The 7,500-nt window shown below is 27.9% G+C and overlaps 1 long non-coding RNA gene across 1 annotated transcript in view; it reads left to right on the forward strand.

The window, feature by feature from the left end:
• The first annotated feature begins 589 nt into the window (after positions 1-589).
• The window catches only part of LOC124955047, a 50,479-nt gene continuing 43,568 nt past the window's right edge, over positions 590-7,500 (forward strand). The window contains exons 1-2 of the long non-coding RNA XR_007102742.1: positions 590-699; positions 1,625-1,769. This is a non-coding gene — a long non-coding RNA (uncharacterized LOC124955047). The remainder of the gene's footprint in view (positions 700-1,624; positions 1,770-7,500) is intronic.

Raw genomic sequence — 7,500 nt, forward strand, 5'->3', positions numbered from 1 at the left:
GTGTGTGTGTGTGTGTATATATCTATATACCTTTGTACATTTACTGCGTATCTATCTTATATAAAATTTTAATTCGATAACAATTTTTCTATATCAAATTTTTTCGTTAAAATCTAAAGTACACGCGTATGAAACAAATTTGAATACGTCTTAGAATACTTCCTTATTCTTTGATCCAATTAACCAATCACGACGCGGAAACGAATCTGGGTATCTGATTGGTCAATTATCGATATCGATTAATTAATGTGATATTATAAATTGATTCTTTTTCTTCATTAGAAAAGAAAATCTATCTGTTCCATTTGTTCTTATTTTCGTTAATCGTTATTATTTATTAATTATATCGATTTAATATCAATTATTTCGATCCTTTTTTCATCGTTATTTTGTAATTAATTAATGGTTAATTAATTAAAGATATCTTTACTTAGAATATACGTAACGATAAATTTGGTTTGATAATTATCGTATATTCCGATATTAGAAATAATATTAATACAATTGATTTAATTAATTAATTGATTATTTCACAATTTTATGTAAATTTTTCCGTTAAACAAAAAACTAGCATACGATTGGTTAGCTATCGGACCACCCAAAATTTGACCAATCACGATCGTCGTTACTTATTTAACGGTCATTGTTCTTCGTGAAAGTGAACGCTGCAGGTCGTGAGGTCGATTATGCTGTAAAAATGTAAGTTAACGTTTTATTCTAATCCATTCTAATCCTCAAATTATAATAATACGCCGATTAAAATGAAAAGTAAAGAAATATTCTAATGATCCGAGAAAATCTGATAGAATATATATAAATTATCGATCGATATCTAATATTTCCAGAAAACAAAAAAAAAATGGAAAAGTGTGAGAAAGATATTTGAATATTTCGTTAGTTAGTTACGAAAGGTACGGAGATATTTTTCTTTATTTTTTTTCAAATCGTCTCGTAGAAAAGAGAAAAATTCGATCGATTAAATTATAACGACAGATAATAAATTTTTTCATTATAAATTAATTAGAAAAAAAATTTTCTATTGGGAGTGAACGTATGACATGTATGTATATGCATACGCGTATCTTTACGAATATTTAATTCTATAATTAACGTAGAAATTACGATAATGGACGTAAAAGAACGTTGTTATTAGATCGGTGAATGACGATCGAGTGTACATATTTTTAGTGGAAAATAATAAATATGTTCTTTTCTCCATTAACTTGATTTGTTTGTCAAGGTCATTGTGTTATGTTATACGTCGTAGAAGATCTTTCGAAAGAAGGGAGAGGGAAACATATATATATATATATATATATGTATATGTATAACAAACGATAGATAAACATAGCGGTCAGAAGGGACAATTAGTCCTTCGAAGATCGATCGAAACATGAGTGAGTACGTACGTACGTACATACGTACATAAACATTAAATTTGACAAATCTCGTTCATTAATTTTCATATTAGCGTATTGTTTCAGAAAATGAAAGACATTATTAACTCATTGAAATGATAACGTAATATTAATGTTCGTATATCAATTTTGTAGCTTCGAACCTTTTTACGAATGCGTATTAAGTGTTTATCGTTTTATAAAACATCGTACGTCTTTTGTTTCAGAATAATAAAAAGATTCAGCAGAACGTGCAAATGAATGTATTCATCTATGTCCGTAAATCGATCCAATTTTCGAGGTTCTTACAACGTATGGAGTAAATCATTGGCAGCTATATTTCTATGCTCATTGTCATCGAATTTATTCGAGGTAAGATAAAATAACATAAAATAATATAAAGTATAAAGAAAAATTGATATATATATTTGTATAACTGCGTATGCATTTAGAAGGTTATAACCTATAATACTTTTATCATTATCTATAATAATTTTGTCATAACCTATAATAATATTTAACATTTGTAAAAATTAAATAGTAATGGGGTAGTAAAAAACTTTTAGGAAATTAATTCGTATAAATATTCACGTGAAAACTTTCGAGGAGGAAACCGTAGATAGATCGCGCGTACGAAACAGATCGTCTTTGGTGTATGCGTAACATTGCCTGTGTATGATATATATATACATACACACATGCGTGTAGTTGGCGTATATCGTTCGTAACAGAGATAGCCGCCAGGCGGCTCTCGCTACGTTTAACGCGCGATTCTTAAAGGAAATTCAAACGCATCACGTTCATCTTCATTCTCCCAATACTCTCTGCGATTATCATCATCATCATCATCATCATCATTATCATTTTTTATTTATTATAAACTACTTCTTAAACGTTAGATGTTATTAATTTTATTTTTTTTATATCTTAATCGTATCTTAATATTTTTTATTATTTATTCATTTATCTTCTATATATATATATATTATATTCATACACATTTATATATATATGTATATATTTTTTTTTTTAAGTAAATGAGGTTGATGGGGAAAAAAATTATTTAATTAATATTTTCGAAGCTCTTTAAGTATGTAATTAAATGAATTGAAATTGAGGGAGAGGATGGGTAGGGGAGGGGTGGAGAGGAGAGGAGGTAATGGTTCTTGCGTTCTCATGCATTTAATGGATGTCTTTGGAAAAGAGGAATAAATATGTATATATAAACATAAAAAAAAAAAATAAAAAATAAATAAATAAAAAAGTAAAGAAAAATAAAAAATAGAAAATAAAAAAAAAAAAAGTAAAACAAACGGAGAAAAAAAAAGAAAGAAATAATGGAAAGAACGAAAGAAATCCCACGCAGCATCCAGGAAGCAGCGAGGGTGGCACCGGATGCATCTCAATGAAGAGGAAACGAGCGAATGAGTACGCGCGTAAAACAATCCTTCCCGGCTTTTGCGTGGCTCCTTTTCAATTCCAACTAGTTGGTTTTTACATGGTGGTTTAGAGCATGGTGATGTTCTGAACACTTGTCTACGGCATGGAAAGGTGAATTCCAAGTGGACCTGTCGACGCGTCACAAGTGTGGGATCTTTTTATTTTACTTTTATTTTATTTTTATTTCTTTATTTTTTCTTTCTTTATTTATTTATTTTTCTAAAGAATCCAGAATTATTTAGCAGGAGATTAGAGATAACTCGATTAGAGATATTTATAAAATTAATTTTTAATAGTCTTCCAATAAATTTATATATATATATATTTATATATATACTTTGTGTATGTATACTTCAGACATGGTAGAATGAATTTAAACTTCACAGACGATTATGTTCGATCAAGTGATATTTTGAAAATCGAATTGCATAAACATGTTAATTATAGATGATAAGAATCGATCGCAAATTTAATCGATTAAATACATACCTACCTACCTACCTATTTCTCTCTCTTTCTCTCTCTCTCTCAACAATTGGTACGATGCTTTCGACTGCAGCAGGTGCTTCCTGCTGTGTTCCGAACGAAGGTCGAAAACGAGCTGTGTTTTTGTTTGATTATCGTCGAGTATATATATATATATATATACATAATATATGTGTATATGTATGTATGTACGTATATACGTACGTCTACTTGAGATTATGGCTTCCAGGAACAAGGAGAGCTCTTTGCACGATAACGAAACACACCCGGAAGACGTTTGGCTTGATAATTGCAATGTGCTTGCATTTGACTGTGTACTTTTCCAAAGATCTCACCTGTTTTTTTTTTCTTTTTTTTTTTTTTTTCTTATTTTTTTTTCTTTTTTTTTTTTTCTTGCGATATAAAGAATAGAACGTTTCTTTCGTGCGTTATCAAGTATGATAAGCTTTGACAAATTTTGATTGCAAAAAAAAAAAAAAAAAAAAAAAAAAGAAGAGAAGAAAAAAAGGAAGTGTCGCGGCGTAATCGAATATGCGTATTTTCGAACGACTCGTCGAGTGTTTGCTTTTAGATATTTCTTTCTTTTTTTTTTTTTTCTTTTTTTCTTTCCTTTTTTTCTGAATGGACTACTTTAATCGATTTAATAAGATAAAAAGTATAATATGTTTCTGCGTTTTTTTTCTTTCTTCTTAAAAAAAAAGAGAGAGAGAAAAAACATCTAATTTTTTTTTCTTTTTTTTTTTTTTTTTGAATCTTTAAAAAATTTATTTATCCTTATTATTTTATCATACGTGTTTATTTGTATTATTTAATTTTGGCATTTTGCTTGTTTTCTTTTTAGAGCTTTTGTTTGAATTTTTTTGGTCTCTCTCTCTTTCTCTCTCTCTCTCTTTTTCTTTCTCTTTCGGAGCCACAGCAGCCACCCTCGCGGAAAGTTCTCGTGGAAGGATTCTCAATGTTCGAGCGAGAACAATGAAAGGTGGTGATGGCAATGGTGATGATGGTGGTGGTGGTGGTGGTGGTGGTAGTGGTGGTGGTATACGCGAATATCCTTTTGTCACGGTGATTGTGCCCACTTCCGTGGGAATTCGCGGAACGGAAGTGCAATTTCTGGCAATGGGTACACACCACCACTCTTCACCAGCTACTACGCCGTCACTACCATCATCATCATCACCATCATCATCACCATCATCATCATCATCATCAGCAGTAGCAGCAGCAGTAGCAGCAGCAGCACTAACGGCATTGTTAACCAACACGACGAACAAATTTTTCGTTCGAATTCGAAACGAATCGTTCGTTTGGTCAGGCTCCTTGCAACGTATAAAAAGCGATTCTTTTAAGGAGACAGATGCCAGGTGCACGCTTTTGCTTCTTCTCACGTGAAGGAATTCGAATTAATCCGAAGATATCTTGATACTTGTCGAATTCAAGTCATTCCTTTTTTCTTCTTTTCTATTTTTTTTTTTTTCTGTATTTTTATTTATTTATTTATTTATTTTTTTTTTTTTTATACTTAAATATACCACTCAATAAAAGTTCGTACGATCATAAGTGTTACAAGGATTTTACATATTCTTTATCGTTATTCTTATCTAGGGATTTTATTCTTATATAGGGATTTTATTTTGTATCTTTTTGAGATGACAAATTGGTATTATCATTTCTGTCGATTTTCTTGTTATCATAATTGTTTAGATTTTTAATATAATAGCTTTGATCGTTCAAGCCAGTTCTATTAATAAATAGGATATTATAAAAATATCCCATTCATTAGTATTGTAAAGATTATACATCCTCTTTTTTTTTTTTTTTTTTTTTTTTTTTTTTTTTCTCCATTATTTTCTTCCTATCAGATCAGCGTCAGTTTTCATTAACAGTGTCTTTCTAAATCTAGATTGATTGATTGTTATACTTAATACAGGTTAAATTAAATATTTTGTAGTTTTACGAAGGCATAAAAAAAAAAAGTAGTCGTAAAATATTTCGATAAGGAATGTAATCGATTTGTTTTTTCATTCTTTCTTCGTCTTTTTTTTTTTTTTTTCAAATTCGTCAAAGCAACTTTTGTCTCATACTGTATTATATTAATATCGAGATAAAAAAAAAAAAAAAAAACTTCATTTATCCGAGTAATAAAACGAATGTATATTCTCAATGAATTCTAATTCCATGGAAATATCCAATTGTAAGTGTTCATAATTGATCGTTTGATATCATTAAAACATCATAAAACGAATGGGCATATCTCTATCGTTTAGATTGAAGTTGAAGAAGCGAATGTGTGGTTTACTCGACCCACATAAGCAATACAACATCCAACCATCTCTAGGGAGGAGAGTCTTACGAAATGTTTACGTCTTGCAGGAAGACACAAACGGCAGATGTTTCATCTCGTCTTTTCGTTAGAGCAAAAGAGATGGTGGATGGGATAGAGAAAGGAGAGGGTGGGAGGGGAAATATGAAATTGGGTCGTGCATTGCTCGCATGCAATAGGCTGAAGCATATAACTTAAAGAACAACTCAAAGCTCTGTCTTTTCATGTTTCTGCTCAATCAAGTATTTCAATATTTGTATGATTGTTTACTTAATTCAACAAAACAATTAGGATCCCTCTTTTTCTTTTTTCTCTTCTTTTTTTTTTTTTATCCTACATTTTTTATATTTCTATAACATACACGATATATTCGGGATTGACATTAGAGTTTCTAAATGATTTCAAAAATCAATTATATTCTTTTTCATCAAACGATATGTCTGCTGTCTGGCTGTTTGGCTGTCTGGCTGTCTGGCTGTCTGGCTGTCTGGCTGTCTGGCTGTTTGTGTATATGTGTGTGTGTTTTCGTTTGCTGTTGTTGTTCTTTTCGTGTTATTTCTTCATACGAGTTAGAATATTATTTAAATAATTTTGTTGAGTTCGGTTTTAAAAGGATAGAAATAAATCGAAGAAATTTCACAAATATATATACGTATATATATATATATATATATATATATATATGTATATATATAAAATTTCTTTAGAAAAATTATTAGATACATAGTACATATATATTATATCATTCTTCTTATTATATTCAAAGTATCTTGTATACAAATTATTTATTTATTTATTTATTTATTTATTTATTTATGTAAGTATATATTATATAAATATCAATGGTTGTAGAGTCGCGTGTATTATTGCACGTTACCCTTCGAATAAATATACATATTTATATCGAATTAAATAATGCTACTTATTTACGTGTTACTTAATATGTAATACATAATATAAATAATATCGTTTTTTTATTTTGTTTTCGTTGGGAACAATTGAGATGGACTGAGGTTCTAACAAATCTAAAAAAAAAAAAAAAAAAAAAAAAAAACAAAGAAACAATTTCTCGATGTTCAAGTATTAAAAAGAGAAAAAGTATAAATAAAAAAAAAAAAAAAGAAAAAAAAAATTTAAGAAGAGAGAAAAAAGAATACAAATTGTTGACTTTGGTATAGTTTTACGTGATAACAAATGGACATCATCGCATTGGTTCTGACTAGAACTTAGCTAGATAAGAAATAAAAATACATAAAATATTATATAACAAAATAAATAATTAATAATAAATAAATAAGAAAAAAAAAAAAAAATAAAGAAAACCCAAATTCCATTGATGTTCTCAGTCGAAAGTATAATGAAAAAAAATTAATTTTCAGTCAGTTTTAGTAAATTGAAAACAATAATAATATTAATAATATTAATAATAATAATAATAATAATAATAATAATAATAATAATAATAATAATAATAATAGTGATCCCATTAAAAATTTTGACCATTTTTTAATATTAATCTTTCAATTTTTTTGTTACGTAAAACGAAACAATAGTAATAACATTTATAATAATAATGGTTGTAAAAACTCATGGAAGAAAAAAATAAAAAATTATATATAATATATATCAATCAATATTCTTCGATATTAATTTATCAATCTTCGTGAATTAAAAGCACAAATAATAATAATAATAATAATAATAATAATAATAATAATAATAATAATAATAATAACAATAATAATAATAATAATATTAATATTAATAAAAAAGAATTTCAAACATTTTTTAATATCAAATTTAAAAATTTTCTTTTTCTTTGTTTTTCTCTTTTTTGTCTTTTCGTTTTTTTTTTTT

The sequence above is a fragment of the Vespa velutina genome, chromosome 17, assembly GCF_912470025.1.
Source record: "Vespa velutina chromosome 17, iVesVel2.1, whole genome shotgun sequence".
Classification (NCBI taxonomy): domain Eukaryota; kingdom Metazoa; phylum Arthropoda; class Insecta; order Hymenoptera; family Vespidae; genus Vespa; species Vespa velutina.